This window comes from Panulirus ornatus, chromosome 21, assembly GCF_036320965.1.
Source record: "Panulirus ornatus isolate Po-2019 chromosome 21, ASM3632096v1, whole genome shotgun sequence".
Classification (NCBI taxonomy): domain Eukaryota; kingdom Metazoa; phylum Arthropoda; class Malacostraca; order Decapoda; family Palinuridae; genus Panulirus; species Panulirus ornatus.
Window position 1 is genome coordinate 7567907 of NC_092244.1, and position 24064 is coordinate 7591970.

Consider the following 24064-nt stretch of genomic DNA (forward strand, 5'->3'; position numbering starts at 1 on the left):
ATATATGCCTTACAATCTTTTCAAAACTTACTTAGTAAAGAAGACATAACCAAATACAATCCTTCACAGTTCCAGAACCCAGGCAACATAACAGACCCCTCTACGTCACCCCTGAACCGAGAGAACCCGTCGTGTGCAAAATTTCTCGTCGTCTGAGATTTCAGGGGAAGGTGTAAGGTTGAGCTCGGGGTCCCCCCCACAGCGGCGGCCGCTACCCCCTGCCTGCCGCCGCGCTACACGTGCGACTCGGCTCCCCTTACCCACGCGCTGCCCCCACGGTATGACGCTGGGGCCCCTGGTGTTTTTAAGGGGAGGGGAAGGGGAGGAGGAGGAGAGGAGGAGAGGGGAGAGAACGAACGGACCTGCCTTCGTGTCAACGCCCCTCAGATCCCCCTCTTACCCTCAAACTAAGCCAAGATCTCTTCTCTAATAACACCTCCTTATCTCCAGATTCTTTTCGTCCCAGTGTCTTACGAACTGACTTCAGCTGACGGAGGAGGGAAGATGAAGCTCTGCGTCAGACCCGCTGTGTGCTGGGTTCAGTACGATGTGCCGAACGCCATCTTGCTCTAACCCCAGCACCACTGTGCAACGATCCTTCGATCATGACGTAACGATGTTATTACCATCCTCAGACGTGATTGGTCAGATCTTTGACCTGTCTATTAAGGGTCAAGTCATAAGATCACAACCATTATATGCAAGGTGGCGTCGTAATGACGTGTTCTCCGACAGTAACAATACCGTAGACGGATGTAAATATAAGTAAATATATATACATCCACATATCAAAAAGACATAATCTGTCAACGTAAAATCCGATATGAGGCACGGAAATGACAAAAAAAAATATACTTACATCAATTCAACATGTACATATGTATCTACCTACTATGTACGTATGTATCTACCTATCCACGCGTACGTACAGACGTACTTACTACTGCACGTAAGGCGGCGTCGCTGTGGAAGTGGGCGCGGCCGTCCCGCCCGACACACGACCCGCGCCCGCGGGAGCCCAGATCCCCCTGCTCGGGGGATGCGATCCCTTATGCATGCACAGAATTCCTCGCTTGAGGCCAGCATAACCCAGCCGAGTGTGACGGATGAAGGCCTCCTGGATTATGGTGCTCAGAGGAGGATTGTGGCGGATTTTCAGCGTGTGTTGCCTCCAACCGAGACTCGAGGACAGGTTCCTCACCAGCAGTCGAGGCCAGGTTCCTAACCAACACTCGAGACCAGGTTCCAAACCTACATTCGAGGCCAAGTTTCCTACCAACACTCACTCGAAGGCAAGTTCCAACCGATACTCGAGGCCAGGCTCCACCTTACGCTCGAGGACGGACTCTAACCTACACTCGAGACCAGGTTCCAAACCTACAGTCGAGGCCAAGTTTCCTACCAACACTTACTCGAAGCCAAGTTCCAACCGACACTCGAGGCCAGGCTCCACCTTACGCTCGAGGACGGACTCTAACCTGAACTCGCGACCAGGTTCTAAATCTACAGTTGAGGCCAAGTTTCCTACCAACACTTACTCGAAGCCAAGTTCCAACCGAGACTCGAGGCCAGGCTCCACCTTACGCTCGAGGCCGGACTCTAACCTACACTCGAGGCCAAGTTCCAACCGACACTCGAGGCCAGGCTCCACCTTACGCTCGAGGCCGGACTCTAACCTACACTCGAGGCCAAGTCCTAACCGACATTCGAGGACAGGCTTTGATCTACACTCGAGGGCAGGATCCAACCAGCACTCGAGGCAGGGGGTCAGGTCTTGCCACTCTCGCACTCGATATAATCTAAATCTTGTTAATCATACTGTAATAAGCATGAAATTCACAATGAATCAAAAATAAGTTTGACTGGCGAGTAAGAGCCAATTATACCACACCATAATTCTTCTAAATGCAATTAATAAGATGTGAACATCCCATGTTGCGCAATATACACTTGTAAATCATATACAGGATGTGCCAACTAACAGTGATTACCCATCGTGCATTTACCACTTCACCATGACGTTACGACCCGTGACCACGTCTTCACGACCCTGAGGCAGAACGGCACGACCCTTGGGTATGATGGCGTGATCTGTAACCTACCCCGGAAGGGTCAGGTCAAAGGTCACGTTATCATGTTCAACACACACACACACACACATATATATATATATATATATATATATATATATATATATATATATATATATATATATATATATATATAATATATATATATATATATATATATATATATATATATATATATATATATATATATATATATATATATATATATATATAAACATGTATATGAGCTTTCATGTTTCATGTATAGTACAGATTCTGGCATACAGAACTGTAGATAGCACTGAAGTTTAAGTATGATACAGATATAAAACTTTACAATCGATATATTGAGATGTTACACAGACCCAAAATTTTGAATTTAAAAATTTGATCGTGTAAATAAAGATGGGTCCTTCGAGATGGCAGGAAACGTTGATTTGTTAAGTATTAATACACAATGGTCCGGTAGGATCAAGAGGGGGGTGACTGCACGTGTTACTATTAATAACCCAACATAGCGTTCGGCAAGACGAGGGGAATGTCTCCATGGCAACACATGTCACACAGGAGGCAACACAAGACATTCGCGAGAGCGCCGGCAGCCGCCACTTGCCACACGGGAAATTGATCTGTCGTACCACATGCTCTAGTCTCATGCCCCTGCGCCGCGCCCAACCACATGCTACCCCCACGCTCCGCGCCACACACCACACCACGCTCCCCGCCACATCCCTCACACACGCTACACACACCTGAACGTACTTCAGTACCTCCCACACATCTGTACCACAGGACGCACCTTACCCATCACTCGGCACTCATACACATCAAACCTCTTCCACAATTCACACAAGCAACGTTGCTGTATGTATACTTCTCAAACGCGTGTCACACTGAAGTATGCCCCACTCCCTACGTACGTTACACGTCACACACTTGCGATATGCGACTCATATCTGCCTCCTCAAATCTCATCCCTCACCCTACCTGAAGTCTTATTATTTCACTCGTCACCCTCCCATAGGCCTGGACTCACCCGTCACCCTCCCCTACGTAGACCTGATCTCACCCGTCACCCTCCCCTACGTAGACCTGATCTCACCCGTCACCCTCCCACACGCCTGATGTCACCCGTCGCCCCCTCCCTCATAATCACCTCCCCAGGCACCATCTCTCCCACATAAACACCTCATAATCTCACCCCTTCACACGCCTCAGCCCTTAAGATTAGGAATACGTCAGCTGGCTGCCACTCTGAGCAATAGAAGTGGAGAAAAAACTTACGCAACTTTTTCAAACATGTCATTAAATTGTGAATTCCATGAAATATCTACACCTAGGAGTAAACACACCACTTATCACGCGGTCAAACCCGGATATCTGTAAACGAATATCACATCAAATATCTGAATACTTGTCACGAAAAAATCACAGAAAGATATAACTTGTTTACCTGAAAAGGTGTAAAATTACGTTCTGAAGAAATATATCTCCATTACTTGTTTAGATACAGCTTGACACTGAACAAATATGCAAATCTTTACGACAAAGAAACTCCTAACCTACGGGGAAAAGTAGAAAAAAAATCTATAGTCAGTAAATTTGGAAGATGTGTTGATATTCAGGTTATGGCAACACTGCAAGGTTATTTGCCCACGGGTGGTGGCAATACCGGGGGACCCCGCCATTGTTTACACCTCAGTTAGGTTTCCTTTTTTGTGCCAGAGATCTCCCTTGAATCTCCACTTTTTTGTGTGTTTAGTAAGGAGATGGAATGTCTTTTGACGACGTTTACGGCATAAAATATTGATTCGTTATACAAATCCAACATTTTTCATTATATTTCAATGCCACATTGGATTACACTGTCCGTACATTGACTTCGTGCAACAGGCTCATCGCCATGCAAATTTCTCAAGAAACATCTACACTGCACGACACACCAAATTATATTTGAATGTCATTTCAGTATAATGAAATCAAGTAGAAATTAATATGAGCGTAATACTTTATGATGAGAATATAAGTCGGGTACTATCAGCAGGTGTATACATTTCAGCGGGTATCGTATATAAGGACACGTGTGCGGCGGCCAACACGCGAGATGCACTTGTTACTCCCTCACTTGCCCAAACATCTGCTCCCTCACCCTAACTCCTGCATCTGGTCCCGACTCGAGTTTCGTCTTCAACCTTAAACATGTTAGTGAACAGCTGTTTGAGTATATCTAACAACGAAATTAGAGATGGTCTATTATACGTATTTTCTCATACTGATAGACCACTTCGTTATATTATATTCGTAACGGGAAAAGATTGTACTTCGAACTTCGAACATCGTCAGGCCATAAAGCCCGCCATTGGCCAACGGGTGGAAGTGGGTGGGGTCATCCTGACGACCATGACAGTGATTGGTGGAGACGCACTACTTTTGAGGTGCCTTGTGCCCTTTACTATTGACACTTAATCTCTGAAAATAGGTTAGGTAATGCAAATCAAATACTAAAACGGTAGGTGGAGTAACGGACTCGTAAGAGCACTTCAACCAGACACTTGTCTCGAACAGATACTTACAAGGTTCCTATCGCAGAGTTAAGGAGAATAATTCTTTAGCTCTTAGACATAGTACCCTGAAATTTAGGATTATCTACCGCCCTTAAGTGCTCATCCATTATCGCTGGTATTTGCGCTAAAGTATTTTATCACCGTTTGCCATTAGCACGGGTATTACGCTATTAGACTTGAGATTACTGTCCTACCCTCATTATGTAATTGCTCAAGTATTGTAATGATTACCCTCCCACTGGTACTCTCCCCCCTCCCACTGACCCCTCCTCTAACTTCGTCGCACCTCTCTCGTCCGCTCCCTCCCTTCCATCCCCCATCCCTCATCCTCCATCGTCTCCCACTTCATAAAGGCATCTATCTATACATCTATCTACCCAAACCCCATTTTCCTTCACTCTACTGCCTCCATCCCCCCCCTCCTCTGGCACTACTCTGCCTCATTTTTCTTCTAGCTTATTTTCCTATTTCTTCCCTCTCATTCTTCGATTCCTTCTATTTCTTTCTATCTCTGCTCTACACTTTACTCGCCACACTTCACTACATTACACTTCATTACACTCGCTACACTTCACTATACTTCATTCTGATCTTTCTTACATATTACTTCCCTTTCTCTTTCCTCCTTCCCTCATTGGCTTCCAAACTCTCTCCATTATTCTTTATTCCACTTATCTCTCCCATTTATATACCAATCTCTGTTTCTTCTCTCTCTTTTCCTTCCCTCGAAATCTCCATTCCCTTTAACTTCCCTCTGATTCTCCCTCACCCTCGCCCCATTTCCATTTCTTTCCTTCTCTTTAGCTTCCTTCCACTTCTTTCGTCTCTGTTACTTCAATATATTTCTCCCATCCTTGTACTTCATTCACCTACTCTCTCCTTCTACTTCCTTCCCACTACTTTCCTATTCCTGTGATATCTCTCTTCCTTCTTGTTCTTTCCACTACCCATCCCTTAACATACAAACGAATAATGATAATGATGATAATAATAATAATAACATAATAATGATGATGATGATGATAATAATAATAATAATAATAATAATAATAATAATAATGATAATAATGATAATAATAATAATAATAATAATAATAAAAATAATATATAATAATAATAATAATAATAATAATAATAATAATAATAATAATAATAATAATAATAAAAATAATAATAATAACAATGATAGTAAAATAATGATGAAGACTGTGAGAGGAAGCAAAGCTAGTATTTTTTTTCATTATTGATCTAAAACATCAAGTTGTTCTGTGATAGTAATGTAGAGCTATTGCAGTACATCAGAATGTGTACATTTTCAATGTCCATATCACACATTTGAGGTGGTGCACTTCTCATACATTCCCATTATACTCTTAAGCTGGTATGAGTTTAACATCCTTATATACACATCACCAAATTGTGAACATGTCCTGTAAAGTATTTACACTAACAGGGGGAAATGTTGATATCGCAAATAGGTCCATAAATACACGCAGCGGGGTGTCTGGTTCAGCTGTGTGTGTGTGTGTGTGTGTGTGTGTGTGTGTGTGTGTGTGTGTGTGTGTGTGTGTGTGTCATTACTATTTGGTACGGGTTGAGTGCCTTTTGACACACATGTTGCCCCGTCTCTCATCCCTGTATATCTGTTCTATGTCTTTACTCTCATATGTAGACAGACACTCTACCAGTGTGTGTGTGTGTGTGTGTGTGTGTGTGTGTGTGTGTGTGTGTGTGTGTCTTGTTTAATGTACACATCACCAAGCGATAATCTGCCAATATCATGAACATGAAAGTCCCAGTTGACAGCACTTAAGTTCAGTTTTCCTCCATGAGGCACTTCAAGCCAGGTGATGGGTCATTAACCCCTTCAGGATGGAGTGTGACCCTTGGGTATGACGACCCAACCATCATGCCCGATGGTCACACTGTCGCGTGCCGAAGGTTTAAACCGTTGTGCTGAAGGGCCGTGCCTTCAGAGTTCAAGGGTCGCGCCGTCGTTTTCATGGGTCGTACCGTCGTGCTCAAGGGTCGTATCGTCGTGCTCAAGGGTCGTAACGTCGTGCTCAAGGGTCGTATCGTCGTGATCAAGGGTCGCAACGTCGTCCTCAAGGGTCGTATCGTCGTGATCAAGGGTCGCAACGTCGTCTTCAAGGGTCGTATCGTCGTGATCAAGGGTCGTACCGTCGTCTTCATTGGATGGCAATGTCGCGCTCAAGGGGTTCAATGAAGTTTCCCAGACGACCAAAACAAAGGAGGAAAGTTTTCCCCCTGGTTTTAAAGAGCGGGTGATTTAACACGGGCGATCCCACATTTAAAGTTGGTTCGCCGCTCACCTCCCGGACCGTCGGGACTAATTATAGTGATTCACCTCTCCTGTGGTCTACCCTGCACCCCCCCCCCCCACCCCCCGAGAGAGAGAGAGAGAGAGAGAGAGAGAGAGAGAGAGAGAGAGAGAGAGAGAGAGAGAGAGAGAGAGAGAGAGAGAGAGAGAGAGGAACATGCATACGTCTCATTTTACATGCAGTTCAGCAGTCCATGAGAACCTAATGCATCGAGTCGTCCCGTCCATGCAAGCAAGATCCATTTTCTAGAATGCTGGCCAAACGCAAGTGTGTAATCCATCATCAAACACGATTCCAGTGATTGATAATGGACGGCCACGGTTCCCCTCAAGAAATACAATACCTTTCCAGTGTTCTTCTGTCTCCCTGAACCCTTTTGCTCAACACTCCCCCAGCAGCACCCGACAACAAACCCTTCTCAAGTTCTCCAACTCACAACTCGTCCCTCTAAGCAATATCCAATCATGTTAGGCACTACTTTACCTCCAGCCATTATTTTTCTTTAATGTTTGGAGGCTCCAGTCACGGCTAAACGTCCATATCAAGGCCGGGCCTTAATTGAAATAAAGAGAGGATTATGAAAGGGAAAAAGAAGGGACAAGAGAAAATATTTACCACTTTTGGAGAAGGAGAAAAACCTTGGCTATTCAACCCTGCACCAACACCTGAAGTAAAGTCCTCTTCACTCTGCTTTTTTTTTTCCCACAGGGGACACAGGTGAAGAACTGGGATGCTGAGCAACAGAATCAATTCATAAAATCCAAAAAAAAAAAAAAAAGGAAATTATTCATACCAGTGGAAGGTCATGAGGTAAAGTTAAATGATATCATCCTACTTCAGTCTCGCGGCGTTCATAAACTATCTATCCGGGATGGACGTGAGCTGCCGAGCAATCTATCTGTTTTCGCAACGCCGTGACGCTTATCGTCACGCGCGGATCTACCAAGATGGAATGTCTGCGACCGTTTACGTTCGTAGAACTCCTCTAATTAAGATCTGTTTAATGAGACAAGTTTAATTGGAAGTCTGAAAATTTAGAAGACAGCATCATATCATCATATATATATTCATTCCGTGGAGTGTGTGTGTGTGTGTGTGTGTGTAAGGGTTCAAACATCTGGTGAGAAGTAACGAGACATTTACGAAATGTTAATAAAGTGATGTTACCTAACCCAGCGACCTCATAACCTAGCGTGAGGTCGTGTGCGGCTTGGCCCCACGTCTGGCACACGTTAGGAGGCGAGTGTGGTCAGCAGGGTGTTAGGTATGAGTGGGTGGCACCTCCCTCGTCACCTCAACTCAACTCACTACCACCTGGCGGCCTCCTCCTCACCCTCCTCCTCCACCCACTTGGCTCAAGACGCATGTCACACTTTCTTCATCTTCCCGCCTGATGTTAATCTCACTCGTCTTACACCTTCTAAATCTCGAGCAACCTCGCCCTACGTGGTCGCCTACTGGGCGAGGTCACCTCCTTCGTGATATCCAGTCCAAGAAAACTCCTCTTCAGGCTGGCTGAAGTTGTCCAATTTTTTTCCCCAAAGCGTATCCGTGACACTGCCATCTGTTCCTCTCCATAACCTTCAACACAGATGATGTCGATCTCTTCTTCATCTCATCTTTTCTCATTCCATTCGTCGCTCGTGTCAGATGGTTACAACCTCTCTTCCGCTGTTGCTCGCCCAGACGTCTGATCAGCATATCTATCAATCTTGGCCCCTTGATCAATCCACGTAACAGGTTTGCTCACGGATGCCAAATTTGAGTAAATGATACGAGTCTTGAACTATTACCATATATAAATCTATGCATCTGTAGCTGCTGTAGATTTTCATCTTCAAAACTGACGGCTAGATATTTACAATTTTGTTGTCTGAGTCTCTGCTCTCCCTGTAAATGTTTTACGAGTCTCCCTGATTCTGTAAACGACCAATATTTCTTTCATTCACTCCTTTGCATTCCTCATCTTTCCACTTCAACACAACACTCGCTGGTATCATTCCGCACATTCATCTCATTTGTCACGATTCCAACATCATCGGCATAGGGAAAAATGTTTCTCGTTTCAAGAAAATATATTTCCTCTACGCATCTGGCCTTACAAATCGCCTGTAGCAAAGGTGACAATACATTTCCTCACACGAACGCCCACTCACTTTCCAGTTCACTGCGCTGTTCTCATAATGATGGGATACGCCTTTCATCGCTCTGATTCAATTTCAAAGGCACGTTGCTATTTCCCAACACATCTATCGTGTTTGCGATCTATCAACCAGTCTCTCGTCCATCTTCCCTCCATGGGACAAGATGATGACGCAACCTAAACATCGAACAGTCCGGATGGTGATTTTTTCCCCCCATAGCTTCGTAAATAACAGACAGACTCGCTGCTTCCCTTCAATCCTTCGTCGGTATGTTTACCCTCGTCTCCAAGCAGCAGCTGTCCGAACCACTTCATGCCCATCTGCCTCATGGCTTTACAACCGTCTCATGGCAATATCTCAGCAGCTTCTCCATTACCTACACTATCCCAGTAACTAATTCAGCCTCGTCTGTACTGATGTCGTCCACTTCCCCCGGCTGAGCTTCAAAGAATTTTTCTCTCTGAGTCTTCGTCCTTTTCCGCTTTTATCTTGAACATCTAATATTCTCTCTCTACCTCTCTGGAAACATTCAGCTGGCTCAGCTCGAAATCCTGAATACCTACCCGTCGTTCATCCCCAAGATATTTCTTTAATCCCAGAGGATCTTTCTGCACATCAGCGAATCTGTTCCAAGTTTCAGATTCAATTCTTCTTTTATGTACACTCTACTTGTGCTGGTCCATCCACGTCACTCCATCTGTCTGTCTTCTTTTCATTCGCCTTCAGCAAGCACCTCCAAGCAAACAAACCATTTTCTTCCACATAAGATGTCAAAATTACGTAGTTGGTTTATTTTGCCTTTCAAGAACTGTGTCCACGATCGCAAGTCCTAGAGTGAATGAAATGCATTCGAAATATATATATATATATATATATATATATATATATATATATATATATATATATATATATATATATATATATACCGATGTAATGGTAAATATATATACATATATATATATATATATATATATATATATATATATATATATATATATATATATATATATATATATATATATATATATAAGGAGCGGGGGCCTGGAAATCTTTCCCTCTCGTTTTTTTTTTTTTTGATTTTCCAAAAGAAGGAACAGAGAAGGGGGCCAGGTGAGGATATTCCCTCAAAGGCCTAGTCCTCCGTTCTTAATGCTACCTCGCTAACACGGGAAATGGCGAATAGTATGAAAGAAAGATATATATATATATATATATATATATATATATATATATATATATATATATATATATATATATATATATATATATATATATATATATATATTTTTTTTTTTTTTTTTTTTTATACTTTGTCGCTGTCTCCCGCGTTTGCGAGGTAGCGCAAGGAAACAGACGAAAGAAATGGCCCAACCCCCCCCCATACACATGTACATACACACGTCCACACACGCAAATATACATACCTACACAGCTTTCCATGGTTTACCCCAGACGCTTCACATGCCTTGATTCAATCCACTGACAGCACGTCAACCCCTGTATACCACATCGCTCCAATTCACTCTATTCCTTGCCCTCCTTTCACCCTCCTGCATGTTCAGGCCCCGATCACACAAAATCCTTTTCACTCCATCTTTCCACCTCCAATTTGGTCTCCCTCTTCTCCTCGTTCCCTCCACCTCCGACACATATATCCTCTTGGTCAATCTTTCCTCACTCATTCTCTCCATGTGCCCAAACCATTTCAAAACACCCTCTTCTGCTCTCTCAACCACGCTCTTTTTATTTCCACACATCTCTCTTACCCTTACGTTACTTACTCGATCAAACCACCTCACACCACACATTGTCCTCAAACATCTCATTTCCAGCACATCCATCCTCCTACGCACAACTCTATCCATAGCCCACGCCTCGCAACCATACAACATTGTTGGAACTACTATTCCTTCAAACATACCCATTTTTGCTTTCCGGGATAATGTTCTCGACTTCCACACATTTTTCAAGGCTCCCAAAATTTTCGCCCCCTCCCCCACCCTATGATCCACTTCCGCTTCCATGGTTCCATCCGCTGACAGATCCACTCCCAGATATCTAAAACACTTCACTTCCTCCAGCCTCTCACCATTCAAACTCACCTCCCAATTGACTTGACCCTCAACCCTACTGTACCTAATAACCTTGCTCTTATTGACATTTACTCTTAACTTTCTTCTTCCACACACTTTACCAAACTCCGTCACCAGCTTCTGCAGTTTCTCACATGAATCCGCCACCAGCGCTGTATCATCAGCGAACAACAACTGACTCACTTCCCAAGCTCTCTCATCCCCAACAGACTTCATACTTGCCCCTCTTTCCAAAACTCTTGCATTTACCTCCCTAACAACCCCATCCATAAACAAATTAAACAACCATGGAGACATCACACACCCCTGCCGCAAACCTACATTCACTGAGAGGATTCTCAATACCCAGGCTAAATTCTCGCTCTCGTTGGAGGGTAATAAAGGAAAGATTAGAGTTAGGATGTGACTAAGAAAAGAGTCCCCGGAATATATATATATATATATATATATATATATATATATATATATATATATATATATATATATATATATATATATATATATATATATATTCCGGGGACTCTTTTCTTAGTCACATCCTAACTCTAATCTTTCCTTTATTACCCTCCAACGAGAGCGAGAATTTAGCCTGGGTATTGAGAATCCTCTCGATGACTTAAAGAAAATGGATGAGGACGGACGGATACACAAATAACCGTGACGAGTCACCACGTAAATGAGGTATCTATCAACCACAGGTAAACACTGGCAACAGGAGATTAAGAGAAGCGTCCGTCTGTTGCGAAGGGTGAGGAGACTTGCCGACCGACCGCTGCTGTCTACCGATGGCACGTCAGCACCTGTGTTTCATAAGACAGTCGGTTCCCTACAACATTGAATACCAAATGAACATCAAAACGCCGACAGAAACTTCAACCCGCGAACACTTATTTTTGCGCTGCAGTGAACTGAGGAAGTATGTCCCCGGAGAGTTTCTCTATACGTGTTGCAAATTATTATAATCCCAGTCCTCGAAACCAGCGTCCTCAGAAGTAAAACACGGAAAATATTTGATATATTGGACCAAGTCTCTGGTCGAATGGCGCAGGAGTAGGAGACACGTTAGAGTGTTACACACACACACACACACACACACACACACACACACACATACACCATGAAGAGGACAGCTCCCCGCTCTTCGCCTTAGTGCAAAACTGGGTCGTTTCATTCCCTTGGCTACGCATTCATAGGAGGAGCGACACTTCCCCGAATCTTATTATCATTCAAACAAGTTAAACCAGATAAAACCTCTCAGGAATATACGAAGCACTGGAAAATGAATCCTCACGACACTTAACATTAATACTGTGTGTTTTATACGTGATGATTTTCTTCTGGTGTCATTGAGCACGACGGTACGACCCCCGAGCACGACGGTACGACCCCCGAGCACGACGGTACGACCCACACGCACGACGGTACGACCCCCACGCACGACGGTACGACCCTTGAGCACGACGGAACAACCTCTGAGCACGACGGTACGACCCACGAGCACGACAGTACGACCCTTGAGCACGACAGTACGACCCCCAAGCACGAATGTAACGAAAGAACCGAACCTTCGGCATGATGACCCTGGCCTTTGACCTAGTCCTTCGTGTCATCCAACTCCCCTGCAGTTGTATCTTTGTGTTGCATCTTTCTGCCTGCTGTTAGAGCGGATCTGCCGCAGACACAGGACATCAAATGGAAACAGATCGACAGAGACTCCATGTACTTGGGTCTATTCTGCTTCAAATCACGTCTGTACAAACAGGCAAATGCTCTTCTCAATGTTCCATGAAATAGGAGGAAAAACGGCCATTAAAAAGGAATAAAACCTTCCATTAGAAAAAAAAGTAATAACGTCACGAACTATGAATTAATAAGCATTGATAAAAATCTACCATTATAGAACGGAGGTGTACGACCCCCTGCACAGAGATACATCGTGTGTGTGGATGGGGAAAGAGTCAACAATCTTTCAAGGCAGGAATACCGTAGATTACTGTCTACTGGCAGTTGGTGGGTGTGGGCAGCACGGCACTCCAAGCCGTGTATGGCGGCCTCCCGTAACCAACACATGTGGCCCATATTTCCAGTCTGTCTTACTATCTTCGTTCGTTTTCTATGACGCCACGAACTCTTCCATACGTCCCAGGCAAATACCTACCTTGAGGAAAAAGCGAGCAGAGGGGTCCGGGTTTCCCCCAGACAGCGGCCTTCATCAATGCCGAGCTCAAAGTAAGGATGCCACATTCTTTTCAGGAAGGAATAAATGGCATCGAGGACGTCTGAGGACGTTGCTCCCGCCCCACGACACGCATACGCCAGAAGATTTGCTTGGAGATCAAAGCGTCAGGAATACTAGAGTCACAGGACTTATCACAGTTACAGATTACTGGCGCACCACAGTTAAACTGTACTGGGGCCTTCTAAACTACTAATGCTATGATCATCAGACTCAATCAACTCCATTTCATCGATGCCAGATGAAGATGAATGCGAAGGGGAACAAATTTGGAGTGTTCCTGAAGTGGGTGAAGGAGATGGGGCTCTTGCCTCAGCAGCTGCTGCGCCTTCTTCCGCTCTTGGGAGCCCTGGTACCTCCTGGTGTACGTTCTAACTACTGCAGAACCACCACGAGTTTTAGGAGGAACCTTACGGACCTGGTGAGTCCTTCTTTGACCCTGGGATGATCTGGTGTCGGTGCAGGACTCCTGGGTGCTCCGACAAGACACGGGAGAGGCGTTACCTGCGGCAGTGTCAGCAGACGACACCTACCGGCAACCCAAGTCGTACCCAGTACTTGCGACTGAAGGATCACCAAAATGCCCGTCATTAGATGAGTGTTCTATGGTCTCGATGCTCGGAGAGAGAGGTGCTACTCTACCTCCTGCAGCAGCTATCATCGAACTGCTCCTCTCGACCCCTCAGCGAGGACCCAAGAGTGCCCATCCGATAGTGTAATTATTAGCAAAATATCCACAGTACGAAATAAAGCCTCGAATTAGGAGGAATCGAGAGACAGACATCGAATAATCAAGGGTATAACAAGGCCATAATGACTTCGCTCTGCAACGTGTGATGGGGAGGAAAAAACCACGTGGAACTGTAAATGCCATACTGATGTGGAACTGGGGCAGGATATGGCCATACTGACGTGAGACCTGGGCGTTACATAATCATAATAAAGAGGTCTCGCCGACGGAAGTATGATACAGCCACAACAGCGATTCATATGATACACCACAAACTTATATATATATCTATCTATCTATCTATCTATCTATCTATATATATATATATATATATATATATATATATATATATATATATATATATATATATTTATATATGACAGACAAACAGACTGACAGACAGGCGGAGCGAGCAAGCAAGCGTCCCAACGGAGTTATTCAAACACCTTGCAGCACGTCTTCAGTTATCTTAGGACGGAAAGATCTTGGGGGTTTATATGGCGTCTGTAAGAGACTTTAGGCATTCCGAATCTCCTTCCCATCTCGTTCCCACTCCCTTAAGGTCGTCAATGGCCATACTAGGAATCGAAAATCTTCTAATCTATGTTCACAGCAAGTAAACGTAAACATGGAAAGTAAGTACCAATAAAAAAAAATCCCTTCGATAACTGGCTTTACTGTGTGGGAACAATGAAAATTTCCAATCTAAAGCTTTTCATTATTGTAATCCAACGATAGCGTATCCCGCCCTATAAGATTTCATCTCTTAAACTTCTACTTTGAATATTGTACATTACTGAACAAAACCCATTTCACTTTGCAAGTGTATAGTTTCCAAGCGCCCAGAAAACTTTATGTTGGTCGTGCCCGGTCTATATATCGTACTCGAATCCTCCCACCGAGCCACCAGAAGACACAACAAAAAGAGAATTGCAAAAAAGGAGTAAATGTAGAAATTTGATCGTCATTTTCGCGTCGCGCCACCCCGCTCAAGGTCCCCCGCTAAGAGGGTACTCCGCGCGCGCCTGCCAGGCCACTACACGCGCCACTCGCGGCCCGCGGACTATGAATGGAGTTGTATACGACTGTCTTAAGAGATGGAGAGCCAAGTCTTCCTTTTCTAACTAAATACAATGTTACCGACGGCCAATCACGGTAACCAATAAATGTAATACATCTACAGTTCAAGTGGCTTCATGAAGGATAAACAATCGAACGAATTTTCTACATAAAACATCACACTATCCACCAGTGAATACTCATCTACATGTTTGAAGTGACCAGAAAGCAGGCGCTACAGTACAAAATCTTACGTGATTATCTAACGTTACTCATTATAAATATAAATCTGACTGAGGTAACAAAACTAACATTTTCCCTCTGACATATATAAATCTAGGGAATAAGAAAACGCACACTGAATCAAGGGTACAAGATACGTTACTTAGGCAATGGACCATATTGCCACCAACCTCGCTAGGATTTCCGCCCTTGCTGAACTATTCCAATAAACTACCCGTTAGAACAATAACCTCGAATTGAAACTCATTAGAGAACAGGACGAGTTTTTTTCTTTTTCTTCTTATTTACAGACTAATCTAGGCTCGGAGAGAAATCTCAGGGTGTGTTGCGGGGGCAGGTTTAAAATTAACGGAGCAGCACCCACCGTCTTCGTATTGGGAAATTCAACGACCCGAACGCAACCTGAAAGTTGATGAAATTAACCACTAAGTTCTGAACTAAGTTCTGATTTCGTATTAGCAGGAGGAGAACGATTTTCTCTTTCAGGAGGCGAGACCTTAACGTTATAACAAGAGGTTTCTTATGTCCGTAGACTTTGATCTGATCTCTACAAATGGTCGCAAAATGTGATTTTAAGCCATACGAATCTCTGGGGTCCCACGGAACATCATACTCATTTCTTTTTTTTCTTCCAAAGACAATCAAAGAAGAAAAAAAAAGGACTTGAGATATAATATTATAACGGTTTGTAATGAAGCACCTGTGGAGCACAGGGTAAATTGCTTCCACTCGCCTCTAATAGATTCCCAGATATCTCATTAAGAAAGAGATCTCATCAAACAGTTGTTCTAGGAAACTTAATACAACTCAACATGACAAGTTGAAACAATAATTTTCTATCTATATCTGAAAAGCCACCGTGACCTCAGTGAATATTTACGAGTACTAGACAATTATTCTGACTAATCTTAATCTTAAATAAAAAGTTTTTTTTTGAGAAGCATCTGTAATCATTAGAATACATTTATGTATTTCTATACGTATCCAACTCTTCATATACCTCAACTGACTCGTAGAATATAACCTTACTTCACGCAGCCCTATATCAAGCCATCTAACATCTACACCATAAAAAATAAATAACGCAAGTTTAAACCATGAAATAGAATATAAATGAATGACTTTATTCTTTATTACGTGATTCAACAGAATTACCGAACAGTGTTGGTATATGTGTGTGTGTGTGTGTGTGTGTGTGTGTGTGTATGACTGCAGGGGATAAACTCTACGCTCCCTTCGCCTCATCATCATCCACCCCCCCTCCCCCCCACCGCCTCTCTTGGCCTCGTGGTGCCACCTACAAGGGCGACACTCCCAGCAACATACCTCAGAAAAATGGTCCGTAATTGTGCGAATCATATATTTTTTTTTCTCTCTCTCTCTCTCTTGATTTCCCCCTTACGCTACGAGACAATGCTTAGACCAGATGCTTCGCCATGTGCAGTGAACAGCGAACAACATGATGTTCTTAGAGCCATGCCATGGGAAACAGATGATAAGTACGTAATCTTTCTTATCTCTCGTAGGACAACTTAACCCCTTGAGCACCGTGCCAACCCTTTAAATACAATGACTTTCGTATTCAAAGGGGTGAAGTCATCGTACTCAAAGAGCTAAGTAGTCGTACTCAACTGGTTGTCATCGTACTCAGGGGTCAAATTATCGTACTCAAAGAGCTAAGTAGTCGTACTCAATTGGTTGTCATCGTACTCAGGGGTCAAATTATCGTACTCAAGGAGCTAAATAGTTGTACTCAAACGGTTGTTATCGCACTCAAGGAGTTGTCATCGTGCTGAAGGAGTTAAACAGTTGTACTCAAACGGTTATTATCGTGCTCAAGGAGTTAAAGTACTCGTACTCAAAGAGGTCGTTCTGCTCAACACTAAGCTTCAACACAACGTAAATTTCAAACACATATCAAAGACGTAAAGTCAGGGTTTATTGAAGTTACGAAACGTCCTATAATGAGCCAACACACCATGGAACACCGCCCGTTTTCCAAACACCCGAAGAAAACGAGGAACACGTGTTACGGAGCAAGGCAAAAGACATAAAGAAAGTCATTAGCATATCCCCTAATGACGAGGCTACTGAAAAGCGATGCGGATGTGAAAGAATGCGACCTTTCTTCGTTTGTTCCTGGGGGCGCTCCTTCGAAAATCCGGGATACGGCGATCATGAAAAAAAAAAAAGATCAATTCCATTTGATAATAATGATAAAAAAAAAGTCTTCTATACCCGTTTATCTCTTCAGCGGTGGTAAGTAGGTAGGTCGATGGCTAGGTAGGTAGGTAGGTAGGTAGGTAGGTAGGTAGGTAGGTAGGTAGGTTGGACGGTTGGCTGGTAGGGTGAGTGGCTGGTAGGGTGGGTGGCTGGTAGGGTGAGTGGGTAGCAGGAGGTTTATGGAAGCAGACACTTGATGAACCCTCCTCTGGGTTCAAACACGGCCTCACGTGGTTTGAAGGCTGTGTTGACTACCTCACTGTCCACACAAACATATACGCCTCACCCACGTTGCTCAGCTGGGCCAGCGCATCGTCTGAACGGAAGTCAGCTGTGCAGTCCACTTGTCCTCAAGCTTGATGCTCTTGGTCCCCACTGAACGAGGAAGCGAATATATTGCGAGGCCATTGGGTTGCTGGGAACAACGGGAGATCCGGCCACTTATGGTGTATGCACCGACAGGTTAATTCAAGAATAGCAGACTGGGGAACGCTGTGTGAGTGAGTTCAGAAGGGCTCTTGAGAAAGGCCAGTCCAAGAGGTACTTCTGTATGGAAACAGAACACATACGTGGGTGACGGAGTGACCGAAGATACTGGGGAAAGCTGCACTGTGGCAGATATTCCTCTAAAATTTGTGGAGCAATGAGAATGAACCGAGGTCTGTGGTGTCAGGATGATATATGGAATGGATCCTGGAGTGGCTGTAATACTGAAGAATGGAGAGCCGAGAGTATGGATCAGAGTGCATTACAAGAGCGAACGTGGGAAGGATGAGTAAGACTTCGATATGCGTGAGGTGAAATGAGGAGGACGATGACTGAGACCGATGGTGAGGTAAGGCCAAGGTGAGGGAGTATGAGGCTGAGAATCCTCACAGCAAGGAGGGGGAAGATCTTGGAAGTATAAGAGGATAAGATCTCTAGTGGAGGCTGCATGCCTCATCCTGCAGGATACCAAGGGTCACTGAAATGGGCAGACTGCAAACACACAGTTATGGAACCTTAACCTTTTTGGAATTAACGTCATGACTCCTGACCGTACGACCCTTGGTAAAGTCCGTCACAGAATACGTCAATCACGTTCCTAACAGAGATGAAACAGACTTCCGGAAAAAAGGTAACAAAACAAATGTATATTTCCTCCGAAAAAGCACTTGTGTGAAACAAAAAGCACCCCCTTGTCTGAAGTCCACTTGTGAGTAACAGTAAACCTAAAACAACCCACCTAAGAAGAGTAACAAAGAATTCCCATTTCTTTACTGAACACTTCTGATAATGGACCGAGAGAGAGAGAGAGAGAGAGAGAGAGAGAGAGAGAGAGAGAGAGAGAGAGAGAGAGAGAGAGAGAGAGAGAGAGAGAGAGACTACATCCCTCATGCCGAATACGTCATTCTTTTAAACTGCGAGGGGAAAATATTGTTACATTCCCGTTTTCTCTGCCACTCAGGTTCCCTCAGTCGTTCAGTGCTCCCCACCCCAACTCCCCTTCCCTTTACGAGACGCCAGCGATAACGATCATTTTCCCTCTGAATGATATTTCACTTGTCGCTGTTTTCAGTCAACGTTTCACTTCAACAGACTGATATATATATATATATATATATATATATATATATATATATATATATATATATATATATATATATATATATATATATATAGAGAGAGAGAGAGAGAGAGAGAGAGAGAGTGAGTGAATTGGATCGATGTGGTATACCGGGGTTGACGTGCTGTCAGTGGATTCAGAATCAGGGCATGTGAAGCGTCTGGGGTAAACCATGGAAAGCTGTGTAGGTATGTATATTTGCGTGTGTGGACGTATGTATATACATTTGTATGGGGGTGGGTTGGGCCATTTCTTTCGTCTGTTTCCTTGCGCTACCTCGCAAACGCGGGAGACAGCGACAAAGTATAAAAAAAAAAAAAAAAAAAAAAAAAATATATATATATATATATATATATATATATATATATATATATATATATATATATATATATATATATATATATATAAAGGAATCTAATGAACATCTAACACCTATTTTCCACAATATCCACCTTCTATGTTCAAGACCCAAGACTTGCATTCATACAACTAAACCTTCAAACATACACCTCATTATGACCCTTTGCCCAGGAATAGTGACTAATTTATCCCAATGATGCATCGATCAAGTCCTTCTGTATGACAATCATGGTTTTGCTCCATCTCCTAATGCACTGTACCCTATAAAACCTTGGTGATCGTACTCAAGTTAATCTTCCATGAGTGTGAGATTTTGCCATTACCAACCGATGCCCAAAAGGGCGGAGTGTGGTGGCCTGGTCGCTCCCCCACCGCGGGCTGGCTGGCGCTCGCTCGCTCGCTCGTGTCGCAAGGCAGCTGCCTCTACAGATGGCCGCCGCGACGCTCAATATTCATGCCGAGGCTCCTGGTGTTGGGTGACAAGTTGAGGCTAAGGCATGCTCGACCGACCAGCCCACCGCCACCCCTCGACTGCTCCTGCTTGGGTGCGGCTGTCTGTCCGTTTGTTTTACTCTTGTGACTTTATATGATGGCAGAAAGCATACTCTGCAAGCGTGGTGTCGTATGCAAAACGCTTTTTTTTTTTCTTTCTTCCATCAGACAATTCGAGTGGCGGAGGGGGTGTCCCGTTTCCGAGCGGGTGTTGGATTATGAGGGTGGGGTGGAGTCAGGCTATAACGTTAACTCTTCCTTAGTCAAATATCAAGTGAGATGTTGATATAACAATACGACGAGCGTTGTTTTAGTCAACAACTGCACGTCCGGTGTATGTGAAGGATTTTTTTTTCTTTGAGTAATCGAAAGAGTCGCTTCTTGTATCCAATAACGCAGTAAATGAATCTACAGAATATTAAGCCTTTTAGACGGCGTCGGAGGAGCGTAAATACCCCCATCCTGATTAACGGACGGGACCCACCACGCGTCGGGTCCTCACGCGGTACCATTCCGACCCACCTGTCTAGGATCACCTCTTAACAGCATCGGCAGTAATTGCATCATCAGGCTTTCCAAACTATGTTAAACAGGCTTTGATGCTTATATGTTTGGTCAGAGATAAGAGGCCATGATATCCTCAAAGTGTTCCGTTCCGCACGCCTCAAACCCCCCACTTCATACATCATCTTTGAGGAGGAACATGACTATTCCTCTCCTCCTCCTTCAAAGTTGCAACACCTAATCACAAATAATAACATTCCATTTCAGCGTCGTCCATGTTATGCTTTATCTTCTATACGGCAAAATGTTATGTCCTTTCTAAATCTAAAGAAATTTTTAAAAATGCTACTGAAAAGCATTGTCTTTTATTGTCTGAATATTTACCTCACATATTACTAAAGGAATCTTCATACACAAACTACAAACAACTGACTGCTACAAATATTAACTCATTCGCGGGCCGCCCAAGGTCGAGGCCATAGGTTCGAATCCTGGATGCGGCAGTCGGTCCACAGTCAACCCAGCTGTTCATCCACCCCTAGGGGATGGTCAATAAGATGGGTACCTGGCTCAGGCTAGGGCACATGTATATATATATAGCGATCCATTATAATGGGATGGCCTTCATTAGGGCCTCAGCTGCCCGTGCCGTCTCAACATAATAATAATAATAATAATAATCATAATAATAATGATAATAATAATAACAAATACGCTAAAAGCAATAGGACCATATGCGTCAAACAGTCCCGGGATGAGAAACTGTGATTGGTTACTTAAGAAGACATTAATTTTCAAGTGCGTGGCACGCTTAAGATGACTGTAGGTTACTGACTAACTCAATATCCAAGTATATTAGTGAGGAGCGCGATGATATTATGAACGAATTAAGTCACAGAAATTCACTGGTGATAACAGTGTAACTTACGTAACCTATTACTACTTTCACTATCTAATACTTAACACAAAAAAACATATCTAAGATAGAAACGGCTTCCTCTTTCTGAAACAAGATTACGTTTCCCCTTCTTGAATGTCCCGGTGTTAAATCCGGATACGAATTCGGATTCGTCTTCCGCAGAAACAAAGAATTTCTCGCCAGATTTTTCGCGTGAACATCTGATCACTGAGGGAGGAGGAGGAGGAGGCAGTATGACCAGGGATGTGAGGTGGGGATGTGCTGCTACCAGAGGGAAGCGTCCTTGATTCAGAGTATCATCGCACATGGGAAACAGCTGTCACCTTGGCCAACCTCCAGTCACTCTCTCTCTCTCTCTCTCTCTCTCTCTCTCTCTCTCTCTCTCTCTCTCTCTCTCCCTCTCATAGCTCCCTTTTTTTTTAAGCCCCTTCGGCATGACGTTACGACCCTTAACCACGACTTTACGACCCTTAAGTACGACTTTTTGCACCACTGAGGACGACGCTGCGATCCCTGAGGGTGAAATTATAACCCTTAAAGACGATGTAACGACCCTCTAAGCACGATGTAACGACCCTTGAGCACGACGTTGCGACTCTTGACCATGACGTAACGACCCTTGACCACGACGTAACGACCCTTAAGCACGCCGTTATGGCCTGACCTCTGACCAGACCATCAAGGTCACCCCACCTATCCTCAAGTGTCATATCGCCGTGCTCAAGGGATATTCGACCAAATACATGATGGTGTAATTGAGACGCAGTTACAACCTCACAGTGACATCTTAAATTACGGTCGCCATAAAAGCTTAAATCAGATATAAGTCAAAGGACTATCTACTCGTGTTCAAAAGCGTGTAAAGAATATGACAGCATATGACTTCACGAAATGGAAAAAACAATAAAAGTTTTGCAGGAAGCAGAACTGAAAAAAAAAAGGGTGTCTATACAATTATGCAAATGTCAAACATAGGACTTTAACAGCTCCCGCGAGAGTAATTAAAAATGCCAATTTCAAGCACTGCAGTTTTACAGAGCTAAAAGCATTAATTACACGTTCCTGGCAAGGAAGGAAACTCATGGTTTCACGCTATTCTGAATAACATACATTCTGAAAGTTGACTCAGCTGCAAATATGAAAACACGGAAAAGACATTAAAGTACTTGTATATCAAAGAGAACAAACTCGTTTCACCTTAAGACTATTTTTTCTTGGCACGAAAAATACCTCCTTTCTTCTTCGTTCTTATTCTTTTACATCATCTGTGTCTCTCATTCACGTCTTTATCGTCTCAAAAGTATCCGTCTATTTTTTTTTTTTTTTTGTCTTTATATTCTGAATCATGTTACTATCTTTCACCTTTCTTTACTGAACTTATGTTTGTTTTCATCCTCTGCCTTACAGAATAACCCCACCAAGTTCGATCTGTAAGGAAGGCCATGGAAACCTTATACTGGACCAAACATTTCTCACCAAGCGGAGACTAGCACAGACGGCGTACAATAACCATACAATGAGGACATGTCCGACTTTGCATCAACTTCCAACGAAACCTCTGTCGATCACTCTGCTTTGGCCTTGGTGTTGTACTTCGTCCAAGAGGCACTGTTGTGTGACTACGTTTCTACAAACATTAGTCTGATCTAAAAATCACTAAATGTCCGAAAGGAAAATATCTGATAAAACATAAAGATATGACTGTCAAACAAGTACTGTGGTGCTACCGGACTCCGCCTACACAAGGCTACCCTCGCGAGTGTAAAGATACCTTCACAGAGGTTTATATCATCCTCAGTTGACGGAAGAGAGTCGAGGCTTGTGACAGAACTTCTCGCTGCATAGAATGTCATCCTGTCGCTGCCACTGATTGCAGCGCAGACTTGGAGCTGCAGGAGCCCCTGGAAACTGGGTCTTGAGTAATTCCAGGACCATGAGGTAAATTCAAATAAATGATTTAGTGAATAAACATAATACAAACGTGTTTCGATCTGATTATCATGATAACAGCAGCGACGCTACGGGAAAATGATGTTTAAAACTACATATACAGTCAAGTCCCTTGATCAGTATTCCAGCAACATGAAAAGTAGATTTTTTTTTTCGTGTCATTTCCTGGGCGCTGGAAAAGTCGGATGTATGCATGACCTGGACTCGGAACACACACATTTTCTGTGCTATTTCTACGAAAAATATTTTCCTGGTAACACTCTACATCAAAGGAATAGTTACAGCATGAAGCACATCCAGCACGAAGTACATCAAGATCTAGTTATGCAGTACCATCAACAAAGACTGGAATAATGTAGGTACTTTATATCAAACCAAATGAACCATTCCACCCTGGTTTCACCAGAAAGTTTCGGACAGAAACAGTGGTTCGAATACCGACAGTTGTTGGTTCATGGATGCATTACGAGTGAAGCTTCTCTCAAATGGTAACTTCAAACATATCCTTTTCTTTTTCCCTAGAGTTAAAA

At 43.5% G+C, this 24064-nt stretch overlaps 1 protein-coding gene across 1 annotated transcript in view; it reads right to left on the reverse strand.

Annotated features, from left to right (window-relative positions):
* The window catches only part of LOC139756335 (uncharacterized), a 133483-nt gene that overhangs the window by 77593 nt on the left and 31826 nt on the right, over nucleotides 1–24064 (reverse strand).